The sequence below is a fragment of the Puma concolor genome, chromosome A1 (assembly GCF_028749965.1).
Source record: "Puma concolor isolate L17-30 chromosome A1, mPumCon1.1.hap2, whole genome shotgun sequence".
NCBI classification, from domain to species: domain Eukaryota; kingdom Metazoa; phylum Chordata; class Mammalia; order Carnivora; family Felidae; genus Puma; species Puma concolor.
Genome location: NC_141667.1, coordinates 205238011 through 205252236, shown reverse-complemented (window position 1 = coordinate 205252236; position 14226 = coordinate 205238011).

Here is a 14226-nt window from a genome sequence, read left to right as displayed (position 1 = left end):
CTTGAAATTCTCTCGTCTTGAAGTTTTAAGTGTAAATGTGCCCTTTACCTATGTGTGCGATTAGGGATGACATAAGTGGGGATGGGTCCACCAGAGGTAAAGTCAAGGAAGAGTAGGGGCAAGGCACTGAACCCAGGAGCAAGGTCCCAGTTACATGAGAATGACAGTCGTGTCGACTAGAGAGAACCCCAAGTGCATCGGGGGAAGGGTGTACACATAACCACCACAGCTTCACATTTCATTACAAGATTAAAGAAAAAAAGATGAGTGGGTTTAGGGAGATAAGGCTGTGAGTTAATAGCTCACTGTTTGGAGAGCCCCATATATAACAGCCCAGGACACAAACTTATTTGATGAATGATATCTTCAGGGAATTTCCAGAAAAATAAAAGTTTTCCAATTAGTTTCCTTCAGATAATGTCACTGCCTTATAAAAACACATGGTAGTTTAATTCATTTTTCATGTGTAGGTTTGCTGCAGATTTAGACAAAGGTGCGCGAACCCAGCTTTACTCTCAGGATCCATATTTCAAAATGTTGTACTGGTTCTTAGACAGGTAACTTCCACCAGCCAGCCCTCAAGGTGAATAAGAAACACCTTGTTGGCTCTTTGGAACACTAACTCTTTCAGGGCATTACACTTCATCTCTAGTACACTAATTGGCAATGTGGGAACCTGAAGCAGTAATGTGTCTCCTAGAAGAGTTGTTACCTCACACCCAGGGAGTAGTTTACTTACCTAGTAGAATCATAGAATAGCAGAGTTTGGAGGAATTTTGAGCCATAATCTATACCGGCCTTGGCCAGAGGAGCACAGGAGAGACAGGCTCATTGCATGTAGCTCTAATCTCAGAGGCAGCCTTGTAGTTTTAAAATCATCTTGTATTTACTCCCTTCCCTCTTTTTGGCCGAGAAAATCCAGGCTAATTCTGGATGGAAGCCATCACATCATGACATTTTCCTGTTGTGTGAGTGAGTTTTGTAATGTTTTCTTTAATGTCACCAGACAGGTAGTATGATCCTGACATTGTTCATCTTGGGGGAGAACTTTCAGAAGAATTTTGTTTAACCTGTTTCTAAAGTGCATAGATCTATTTAATTTAAAATTTCGTGCTAGAATCATTACATATTTACAGCATGTAACAAGCTCCAGCCTCAGGTATTTCTTAACTTTCTAATGCTGTGTCTTAAATGGATTAAGTCTTATTTTACTCAGAAAACACTGTGGCATGTTCTTTAAGAATTGGTTTCCTCTAGCCAGTTGGTCAGACTAGCTCATGGATTGGGAAGGTTTGATATAGCTCCTTCAAGACTCACTGTGCTTCTCCAGGATGATAATAAGATCTTATTTCAGACATTGGTTGTGAGTATTAAGTAAGAGAATGCTTTGTGAAACTTCCACTACAGTGCGTGACACATTGTAAATCCTGGGTACATGTCAGCTATTGTCATCCTCGTTATTACTATTGCACAGAATAGTCAGGGTTGAAGATGGCTCCGTGACATAAAACTGTTTTTAAAAAATTAGTAATGTAAGGGAAAAGTTCTTTATTTTCATAAACTTGAAAGGCTACATAAAATAGTTGATATTTTCATTCTAAATTGTTCTAATGTAGTCATAAAATGTAATTTTAAAGTTTGCTTGTTAATCTCTATACGTACATAAAATCTTTAGAAAGTTGAAAGTTTCTGGTAATTTCCACTTTCTGCTGATTTTTTTTTTTCACTTTCCACTGATTTAAACTAACTTTAACTCAGTACAAATGAAAACTCTTTCCCAGAGTTTGTCATTCACTCATCTTTCTTCCATGCTAACAATCGTAAATCATAGAATTTTAATACAGGGGAGAGAGGGTTGGCCTGGTTATGATATGACAAAATGTAAATCCTTAACTTGGTTAGTTTATATCTATGTTTCTTGAGCAAATGTTTGCTCTCTCTTGATCCTATTTGCTTCTTTGTAAAATAAAGATAATGATACCTCACAGAATTAAAAAGAAAATAACTGGGTTCAGTTGGTTTGACAAAAAGCTATTAGGAACTATTTTAATGTAAAGCAAATTAGTCTTCTGTAGTGCAGACCAATCCTCATGGTGGAGATGAAGTGAGACCCTGGGCGGTTAAGCTCTGTCCAAGGTTGAAAGGCTGGCTTAGATAATGTCTGGCCATATCCTGGGTCTGCTACACCAGAGCTAATCAAAATATGCTCTCACCAGCATTTTCTTCATGAGATGTCTGATGGGAAAGTGTTGTATGGACAAATACATTTAGGAATGCTGCACATTACAACTCCCACACCCTTGTACATTCACGGTGCTCATTAATTTATTAAAAACCAAGAATTCCCCTAGTGGAGAAACTTATTTAACATTGTATATTGGTGTTTTTCAAACATATTTGATGTTGGGACCCACTGACGTCCCTCAGAAGAAAGTATATGCTAGAGAGAGCTGATGGCCTGAGAATGGAAATGATGAAATTATTATAGTACTAATTCATGTCATTGTCTTCAGAAGAACTCAGACACCCACATATGTACAGACCCATAGAAAGATTGGTATTCTATAGGGGGTCAGTCACAAAGATTGAGAACATGAGAATAGAAGCATAGTTGGGGAGTAGATGACCTCTCTTTTAGACTTTGTGAGTTTGGCTTTTTCTGAAACAGTCAAGTGAGGATTGTGTGACTGGAAGTTGGGTGCACGGGTCTGACTCTGAAGAAAGAGATCTATGTTGCAGATATAGTTGGTTTTCACTAATTGATACATTTAGTCAACAAATTTGTCATATCTTAGGACAATGGAAACTTTGGCAGTACATATGTGCAGAAAGAGTGTGTTTTCATTTAAAAAGAATGGGATCGCAAGAGACATGCAAGAATCTCTGACACTTAAGAAGCAGGCATAGGAAGAGGAAGGGTCAGCTGCTAATTTTTAATTGCTGTTTATCCACTATTGCTTTTTGTATTAATGACCACTAATACTTTTGTCTTAATGACCAGAAAACACTCAGGAAAATTGCAATATGTCTGAAATCCAGTAGCTAGAGAGTGGCAGATTTTGATTTCCAACACAGGCCTCTTGATGCATGCTGACTTAGATTTTTTCCCCTCTACATACTATTAACATTCTCTTATGCACACGTCCTTTAGAATCTTGCTCTCATGGGATTTACATAAAAGATATAGAATACTGTAAATATCAGTGTTGTGGTTTTGGGTTATAAATTACATAGGATTTGGCAGAAGGTTATCAGTGAGTCTTTCCATCCCTCTTACAGAACCAGTAAAACCAGTAAGGGTGTTACCTAGGCTGAGAATAATGGATGTGTTACTTTGAACTATTATAAGAGGTTAGGAGAAGAAATTAGTGTTTCAGCAAAGTAAGAGTTAATTGATTGCATAGTATGGTGGTCTTTTTTTCCCCTTTGTGTTTTAATTTTTAAATTTATTTTTGTAGCACAAGGTATTAGATTTTAATGTTTAAATAGGAAATAAGAGGAACTTCATGTAATATATATAATATATATGCGTATATGTATATATATACATATACATGTGTATATGTATATATATACATATACACGTGTATATGTACATGTGTCTATGTAACATGTATAACATGTTTACACATATGTTTACTCATACTTGTTTATATGACAATAGAAATAGAAATAAAATTCAGTGGTCAATCTAAGAACCAAACTATATATATCTAAGAACCAAACTGTTGCTGGATTGTATCTTCATCACTTACATTTTCTTAAATTTTTTTTTTCAACGTTTTTATTTTTATTTTTGGGACAGAGAGAGACAGAGCATGAACAGGGGAGGGGCAGAGAGAGAGGGAGACACAGAATCGGAAACAGGCTCCAGGCTCCGAGCCATCAGCCCAGAGCCTGACGCGGGGCTCGAACTCACGGACCGTGAGATCGTGACCTGGTTGAAGCCGGACGCTTAACCGACTGCGCCACCCAGGCGCCCCATCACTTACATTTTCATTGTCAGTGCTTAGGTTTTGTTATTAACCCTTTTCGAAATAGGTATTTCCCATCTGCAATGAAATGGGAATGTTTGGGTTTGCTGCAAAAGTGCTGAATGAAGTGGTGGTCTCTACAATGAAAAACTTAGAAACAGTTGTTTTGGTGTTTTGAACCATCTCAGAAAAGCACATGCCAATCTAATAGCAAAAAGAACATTTTTAAAAGGAAAAATATCTGGGCTGGTTGTTGCACATTGTCATGCATTAGTAAGAACTAGACAATCGATTCTGAAGAAAAGGAAAATGTATCGCTAATCATTAGTCACTGATAAAACACTGTGCCAAGCCAAGAAATTCCAACTATGTGGAGACTGCGGTCTTTAATGTTAGTTTGCATTTCCCTACCCCTTGTGTAGTTTTCCTCCAACCGCTGTGAACTCTGCCAGAATATAATCCCCATTCCCAACTGTACTGGTTTCCTAGGGCTGCTATAATGAAATGCCAAACACTGGGTGAATTAAAACAATAGAAATTGGTGGTCTCACAGTTTTGGAGTCTTGAAGTGTGCAAACAAGTGTTGGCAGGACCGTGTTCTCTGTGACTGCTTTAGGGGACAGTCTTTTCTTGCCTCTTCTAGCCTTTAGAGTTTGCAGGCAAACCTTGGTGTTCCCTGGCTTGTAGAAGCACCACGCAGTCACCTGGCTGTCTTTTCCCTGTGGGTCTTCACATCATTTCCCTTCTGTTCATGTGTGTCTTTGTGTCCAGTTTCCTCTTATTAGAAGGATAACAGTCATTTTGGGTCAGGGCCCAGGCTGATAACCTCATTTTAACTTGATTCCCTCTGGACTCTCTGTTACCAAATAAGGTCACATTCTCTGGTAATAGGGGTTACGACTTAACTGCATCTTTTTGGGGGACATGATTCAACCCATAACACCAATCTTTGGAATTTTGCCTAATGGCATCCTCTTCCTCTGCTTCTCAGATCATCCTGCTAGCTGAAGAAAGGTTGGCATATTACCTGGCTTTCTCACTTAGCATCTCTCTCATTTCAATAAGGAACTAGATATTTCCTTCCAATCTCCATACAAGTTTGTTATATCCTTGTTGCGTTAGTGGTTGTTAATGCTTAGTGTTGGTATCCCCTTAGAAACTTGTGTAATCATTCTGGGCTGTGATCTGGGAATAAGTTTTAAAAATGCGTCCAGGTGATTTAATACACAAATAATGCTGGAACCCTATACAGTAGGAATAATCTTGAATTTATGCTGCATATTCTTTTGATACTTTGCTCTGAGTTCATTATTTCCTCTTACAGTGTTTTCCCTCTTACATTCTAGAACCTTATGAAATGCTACAGCATATGTGTTTCAGTATATGAGTAATATTGAAGAGCCTTAGATAAATCACATGGGGAAGAAAAGATAATCAGACATGTAAGAAGAATCATGTTGGCTATGGGAGAAGCATTTAAGTTCTAGTTAGGAGGAGGCCAAAACCAATTAATTTGCCTATTCCTTTAGAAATGGGCTTCTTTGAGATAAAGAGAAGGACAAACACATAAAATCGGGCCCTGCAGAGTGCTAGAGGTGTCAGATCAACAGGCCCGAGATAGTCCCATGAATCTGATAATGAGAGGGGAAAATAAAAAAGGAAGGTACATGTGTCTTCATAGTAAAATGTGAATGCTGAGGCTTGAGAGGGTTATTCTTTTTAAAAATAAGTGTATTTTAAGTTTATTGTGGCTTAGAGAATAAGAGTACACGGGGCGCCTGGGTGGCGCAGTCGGTTAAGCGTCCGACTTCAGCCAGGTCACGATCTCGCGGTCCGTGAGTTCGAGCCCCGCGTCGGGCTCTGGGCTGATGGCTCGGAGCCTGGAGCCTGTTTCAGATTCTGTGTCTCCCTCTCTCTCTGCCCCTCCCCCGTTCATTCTCTGTCTCTCTCTGTCCCAAAAATAAATAAAAACCGTTGAAAAAAAAAAGTACGAATATACTTATATGCAAATAAATGAGCTCATTACGTATGAGGGGCTTATTGGGGTAATACAGTATACATTGTTTTCCATTTTGTTTCAACATTTATTTCCTCTTTTGAATGGGAGTGAGTGTGTGTGTGTGTGTGTGTGTTTAAACACCTAAAGCTATCATTGTTTCAACACCCTAAAACTACCACGTTCCAATACTGTTTTAACTTTCCCTGCTTTCTATACAGCTGATAAGGAATTAATATACTGGACCAAATAATATTACTATTTTTTTTTTAATTTTTTTTCAACGTTTATTTATTTTTGGGACAGAGAGAGACAGAGCATGAACGGGGGAGGGGCAGAGAGAGAGGGAGACACAGAAACGGAAACAGGCTCCAGGCTCTGAGCCATCAGCCCAGAGCCTGATGCGGGGCTCGAACTCACGGACCGCGAGATCGTGACCTGGCTGAAGTTGGACGCCCAACCGACTGCGCCACCCAGGCGCCCCAATAATATTACTATTTTGAAGTATTTGCCCAAGGCCATGAACATTAGATGTTCTGTTTTAACTGTGACTTAGGAGAAGGCAAGTCTGAAAATGTAGGGTCAAGGTAGGACAAAACCCTTCTCAGAACAATGGTTGAAACCTAGTTTTACTTGATTGATGAGCTAGACTACTGTTGATGACTATCTAACATTCTTCACATCTCTATCCCAGGGCACATAACATGTTTATGTCGATTCTAGTCATAGTTCCTAAAGCTATTATAAAAATAACACTTGCAGACATTTAAGTTATGATTTACTTAAAGATACCTTGCTCTTTGCGCAATACAATTTATTTAGTTTGGTTTGTTCTGAATTATTTTTAAGATAATTCCATTGCAAAGGAGGATGCATTGGGAAGTCTTTTGATTAGATTCCAGAAAAAAAATAAGAGAGTGACTGACGAATTCCCCAAAAGGTATATTAATAAAATTTTGGAAAACCTCTGAAGGATTATATTCTCTAGAGATATGACCATCTATTGGACACATTAGCTTTTAAAGTCACTTTATTTTTAAGTTTAAATAGAGATCTATGAAAAATGCTGTTTTGAATCCTGGAATTCAAATGCAACCTTTTCCATTGTTAATCTTTCTTGAAGTATAAAGAGATAAGAATAAAGAGGAAATTATTTCATCTTAAATTTAGCTCCATGTACTTTCTTTTTTCTTTTTAACTCACTTGCCTTTTATGGACACTGCCTACGAACTATTATAGAGAATACAAAATAACTGTTTCATGTAGTTTTTACATATAGGAAACTAGAATACATGTGAAGTAACTATATATATAAAACACCATGTTTAGGAAAATGCTGCAGAGACGGTATGTCATCAGTCTTAAATTAAGAATGTTAACTCCACGAAAGCAATAATCATGTTTACCTTGCTTATTTATGTTTTGACGGCACTTAACATAGTGCCTTATGCATTGTGCATATTTAATAAATGTATCTGGATTGAATGAACAAGAAGCAAATTGGGATGAAGAGATTATAAGTGTTCTGGGAAGGAGGATTGCAATTTGAATTGGAATGGAATGCAAAAGCTGCTAAAGACAATCCAGAAAAGCTGAAAATTAAAGTGGACCTTGAAGAACATTTAAGGTTTGAACAAAAATAGAGTGGAGTCTGTATGGGTATGTATATGTGTGGGTGCATGTGTGCTGCTATGTATGTAGAAACAATGTGGAAAAAAAAATCAAAGTGGTAGGTGTAGACATGTTGTGGACAGAGACAAAATAATCATGCATCAGTGGAAGATCTGGGGAGTTAAATAGGAAATAAAGCTGAATAGTTTGGGTAAAATCAATCTACTGGCAAGCCTTGCTCTTCCATTTTGGAAGTTTAAGCTTTACACTAAATATGTATTTGTTACCATTATCAGTTTTAAGAAGAAGTATTTATATTCTTAACATATTTGAAGTCTGAGTTGCTCATAAACGGAAAATGCTGTAAAAGAATGTTTGGCAAATATCTTTAAACTTTTCACTGCCTTAATTATGTAAGAATCATAGTTATTTTTTCCCAGCAATGTGATAATTAGCATTTTGTTGTATATGTCATATACATATATAATTTATACTTATTATATATATGTTTATTACATATGTATATTTTCTTTTTATTATCAAGTAGTTTAGGAGATGATCCCTTGGCTCCAGATCAAGACCAAATGACCAATTAAGGGGCTTTTGCAGTCATGCTGGAAGCATCTAGTAAACTTGGGACCAGGTAATGTAGAGGAAGTAGAAAAACAGGGAGAACGAATCAGCATAGTTTAATAACCAGAATAAGAAGTGGGAAGGATAAGAAGAAGCAAAATATTACTCCAAAGTTTTGATATTGGGTGCTGAGGAAATGGTGGCTTCATTCTTCCTCTTACTATCATACCTAAATTTTCTTTCCTCTCTGCTTGGATGATTTGGTCAGTGTTTCTTGCCTGCCTGCCTTTCTCCTAAGGTTCCTTCTATTTCCTGTCTGGGTAGGGTGTCTGTTTTACATGATCTTACAGTATCCTTTGCAGGTCAATGTGATAACACTCATCACACTGATCATAAATATTTGCTTATATCTGTCTTCCGTACTGCATTCTTTCAGTGTAAAGGTTAAGTATTTCTAGTGTCTAATACTAGTTATTGTGTGGTAAGGCGTAAGTTGAATTAATGAGTTTTGTTTTTTTTTTTTTTCAATAATTCCTATGCTAGGACTTGGATATATAGTACCTAGAAATTCAGTTGTAAAAAGTTCTACCATGCCGAAGATTTCTAACCTCCTCTCTTTTTTGTTGTAATTTGTATAACACTATTTCAGCTTTAAATGATATATTAGGTTTACAGTGGAACGAGAGGAACATTTAAAGTTTTTTTATTTTTTTCTTTAGGGTTCTGTGAAATCTCAGAACAGAGAAATGCTAAAGATAATGGCTGCCACCAAATTTCTAGATTTTCAATGGTCACTTTGGTCTTTCATTTCTGAGCTATCTGGAAAATTCAGATATAGCCTCCAACATACTGAATATTTACACTTCAGGGAGCACTGGTGAGAGTGAGGTATGAAATAATGAACTAAGAAGCTCATATGTAAGTATCTTATTTTAGATAGTATAGATTTTTTAAAAAAGCATGTCCCTTTCCTTGAATTCTTAAATAGTATTTTATTTGCCTGAGCTTCAGCTAAAAATGAGGATAACAGCTGTTATATTAAGACATTAAAGATTCTGTATGTTTAATCTCTGTGTTTATGACATTTATGTTGCTAAACTAATTCGAGAGCTTTTCTTTCTAAAATAAATTGCTAACATGGAATGTATTATGAGTAAAGAAATCCAAACATTACAGAGACAGATTTTAGGGACAGTATTGTTGACTATGGAAGGAATATACAAGATACCAGATTTGCCATTGGCTAGTTTTTGACCTTGAAGATCGTTGTTTTTTTTTTTTTTTTTTCCTCTCTCTGGGTCTCAAGTTTTTATCTCTGAATGGATATGTAATTAATTTTGTTGTTTCCAAGCAGGGATATTAACAAGTTCTTTTAATTTTTTAATGTTTATTTATTTATTTTTAGAGACAGAATGAAAGCAAAAGCCAGGGAGGGACAGAGAGAGAGGAGAAAGGGAGAATCCCAAGCAGGATCTGTGCTGTCAGGGCAGAGCCCCAAACAGTGCTCTAACTCATGAAACATGAGATCATCACCGAAATCAAGAGTCAGACAGTTAACTAACTGAGCCACCCTGGCTCCCCAACAAATTCTTTTTAATGTAACTTATGAACAATGCAAATTTTCTCAATAGGAAATATTTACTATTATCAGTTTATGAAGAAGTATTGATATTCTTAACATATTTGAAATTTAGGTTGCCCATAAATAGAAACTACTTTAGAAAAGGTTTGGAAGGGGCCCTGGGTGGCTCATTTGGTTGAGTATCTGAGTCTCGGTTTAGGCTCAGGTCATGATCTCACCATTTGTGGGTTCTAGCCCATATTGGACTCTGTGCTGAGGGTGTGGAGCCTGTTTGGGATTCTGTCTCCCTCTCTCCCTCTGCCTCTACCCCTACTCCACTCATGCATGTTCTTTCTCTCTCAAAGTAAATAAATATTTAAAAAAATAAATGTTTTGGCAAATAGCTTTATACGTTTTGCTGCCTCAATTATATAAGATCCATAGTCTTTATTTTTCCCCAATGATATAGTTATAATTAGCATGTTGTTATATAAATTATCCAATAAGTAGAAACATGGCATTTTCTTTTTTGTTTTTTTTTTTTTTTTTGGGTAGCAGAAGTTTTTTAATGAGGCATAATTGTAGACAGTCAAAGTGACAATCTTAATTTTATAGTTTGAAAGATTGGTAAATTTTATTTATGTTTATATTTATATTTATTTTATTTATATTTATTATATCCATGCAGCCAACACACCAATTAAGATTTAGAACAAGTCAAATGACTTTTTCAACTTATATAAAAACTATTTCCGGGGCGCCTGGGTGGGTCAGTTGGTTAAGTGTCCGACTTCGGCTCGGGTCATGATCTCACGGTCCGTGAGTTCGAGCCCTGTGTCGGGCTCTGTGCTGACCGCTCAGAGCCTGGAGCCTGTTTCAGATTCTGTGTATCCCTCTCTCTCTGATCCTCCCCTGTTCATGCTCTGTCTCTCTCTGTCTCAAAAATAAATAAACATTAAAAAAAACTATTTCCTTTTAAATATACCTGTGGGTCAGATATTTTGCTTCTTATGGAGAGTTCTCAGTGGTAAAAGTTGGTATCTTATCCAGTTGGTTGACTTGAACTTTGTTTTGTTTTTTTTTTTTATTTATATATGAAATTTATTGTCAAATTGGTTTCCATACAACACCCAGTGCTCATCCCAAAAGGTGCCCTCCTCAATACCCATCACCCACCCTCTCCTCCCTCCCACCCCCCATCAACCCTTAGTTTGTTCTCAGTTCTCAACAGTCTCTTATGCTTTGGCTCTCTCCCACTCTAACCTCTTTTTTTTTTTTTTTCCTTCCCCTCCCCCATGGGTTCCTGTTAAGTTTCTCAGGATCCACATAAGAGTGAAACCATATGGTATCTGTCTTTCTCTGTATGGCTTATTTCACTTAGCATCACACTCTCCAGTTCCATCCACGTTGCTACAAAAGGCCATATTTCATTTTTTCTCATTGCCACGTAGTATTCCATTGTGTATATAAACCACAATTTCTTTATCCATTCATCAGTTGATGGACATTTAGGCTCTTTCCATAATTTGGCTATTGTTGAGAGTGCTGCTATGAACATTGGGGTACAAGTGCCCCTATGCATCAGTACTCCTGTGTCCCTTGGATAAATTCCTAGCAGTGCTATTGCTGGGTCATAGGGTAGGTCTATTTTTAATTTTCTGAGGAACCTCCACACTGCTTTCCAGAGCGGCTGCACCAATTTGCATTCCCACCAACAGTGCAAGAGGGTTCCCGTTTCTCCACATCCTCTCCAGCATCTATAGTCTCCTGATTTGTTCATTTTGGCCACTCTGACTGGCGTGAGGTGATACCTGAGTGTGGTTTTGATTTGTATTTCCCTGATAAGGAGCGACGCTGAACATCTTTTCATGTGCCTGTTGGCCATCTGGATGTCTTCTTTAGAGAAGTGTCTATTCATGTTTTCTGCCCATTTCTTCACTGGGTTATTTGCTTTTCGGGTGTGGAGTTTGGTGAGCTCTTGATAGATTTTGGATACTAGCCCTTTGTCCGATATGTCATTTGCAAATATCTTTTCCTATTCCGTTGGTTGCCTTTTAGTTTTGTTGGTTGTTTCCTTTGCTGTGCAGAAGCTTTTTATCTTCATAAGGTCCCAGGAATTCACTTTTGCTTTTAATTCCCTTGCCTTTGGGGATGTGTCGAGTAAGAGATTGCTACGGCTGAGGTCAGAGAGGTCTTTTCCTGCTTTCTCCTCTAAGGTTTGGATGGTTTCCTGTCTCACATTCAGGTCCTTTATCCATTTTGAGTTTATTTTTGTGAATGGTGTGAGAAAGCGGTCTAGTTTCAACCTTCTGCATGTTGCTGTCCAGTTCTCCCAGCACCATTTGTTAAAGAGACTGTCTTTTTTCCATTGGATGTTCTTTCCTGCTTTGTCAAAGATGAGTTGGCCATACGTTTGTGGGTCTAGTTCTGGAGTTTCTATTCTATTCCATTGGTCTATGTGTCTGTTTTTGTGCCAGGCATTTTCTTTTTTGTATCTTAAGACTTAATTACATTTTAAGTCAATTTTCCAAAGATTTTTCTTCACCAGCCTCTTATATTCTGCCATAAGATAAAAATTCTGAGTTGAGGTTTTTGTTTGTTTGTTTGTTTTTGTCAACATGTATTATCTGTAATGTTAAACAGCTAATTACTTCAAAGACATTATTTTTGGTAAAGAAATGCTTATCCACCCATAATTATTTATTGAGTGTCTGCTAGGCATTTTGGTAGGTCCTGGAGTCATAATCATTGATAGACAAGATTTCTGCCCTTCTGAAGCTGACATTCCAATAAGAAGAGAGTAAAAACAATTTTTTTGGGGGGGCACCTGGGTGGCGCAGTCGGTTAAGCGTCTGACTTCAGCCAGGTCACGATCTCGCGGTCCGTGAGTTCGAGCCCCGCGTCGGGCTCTGGGCTGATGGCTCAGAGCCTGGAGCCTGTTTCCCATTCTGTGTCTCCCTCTCTCTCTGCCCCTCCCCCGTTCATGCTCTGTCTCTCTCTGTCCCAAAAATAAATAAACGTTGAAAAAAAATATTAAAAAACAAAAACAAAAAAAAAACAATTTTTTTTTGGAAAAATAGTGGTAGGTGCATAGAGAAAATTAAACAGTTAAGGATATTACTGAAAATTTAAATAGGGGAGTCATGAAAAGCACCTCTATAAAGAGAGAAGGGGTTGTAGGAATGAGGTCTGTAGACATTTGAAGAAAGAACAGCTGGGGTAGGAGTCCCAGCAAAGGCAAAACTCTCAGGCAGAAGCATGCCTAGAATGCTCCAAGAAGTGCAAGATCCATCTGGCAGAATTGGAAGAAGTAATTTTGAGAAGAACTGTGGAAAGGCAAATCATGTGCTGTTGTAAAGAATTTGGCTTTAATTTGAAATGAAATGAGAAGCCACTGGATAGTTGTGAGCAGAGTAATGGCATGATCTGTCTTGAGTTTTGCTAGGATAATTGTGGCTTCCTGTTGAGAAGAGACTGTGCAAGGGTAAGGGTGGAGGGACAGACACCAGCTAGGAGGCTAATGTAGTAATCTAGGCAAGAAGAATCCTGCTTGGACTAGAATGACAGCAGTGGAGATTACAAATGGTAGAGTTCTGGATAGATTTTGAAAGTGGAGCAAAATGGATTTGATAGATACAATTCAGTGGAACAGAGAGAAAAAAGAGACAAAGATGACTCTTAGATTTTGTCCTAAACAACTGGAAGACATCATTAACTGAGGTGGAGAAAATGGAGGGAAAAGCAATTTTGGAGGGAAAATCAAGAGCTCATTTTGAGATGTCTATTATAGTCTAGGTGGAATAATTAAATGGGAATTTGGATAGTATAGGCCAGAGATATAAATTTGGCAGTTGCATAACGTTGATATTTTAAATTTAAGATTGGATAAGATCACCAAAAAGAGTGAAAGTATTTGGAATGAAAGGTGGAGAGGTTCTTTTGAGGCATTCTAATTCTGAGAATTAGAGAAAATGAGAAGTAATCAACAGGATGAGGCCAGGGTTCTGAAAGGTAATTGTAGAATCAGGTATTTTAACGGACGTTAAATGCTTCTGCTAGGTCAAGTAAGATGAGACCCAAGAGTTGGCCATTGGAATTAGAATTTGGAAATCACTGTGGTAGAGTGATGAAGGCAGAAGTATGATCATAGTAGGTTCCAAAGAGAATAGAAGGAAATAAATTGAAGACAAATAACTCAGGGAAATTATCAGATAATTTTTTATTGTAATTTGTAAATCCTGTGTATAAAATGTTAATAAAAATTAGTTACTAGTATTTTTAACTTATTGCAGTGTTCATCTTCATGTCACTGTTCTAACTTTCAAAGGAATCATTTTAGGCAGCTTTACTTCCTTTTCAAGGGTACTTCCACAGACCAAACTGATTTTGAAACATATTTTTTTTGCATTCCTAGAAAAAAAGAATCTTTATTTTATTATATTTTTTAGACAGAGAGAGAGAGGGAAGAGTGGGGGGGGGCAGAGGGAGAGAGAGAGAGAGAGAGAGAGAGA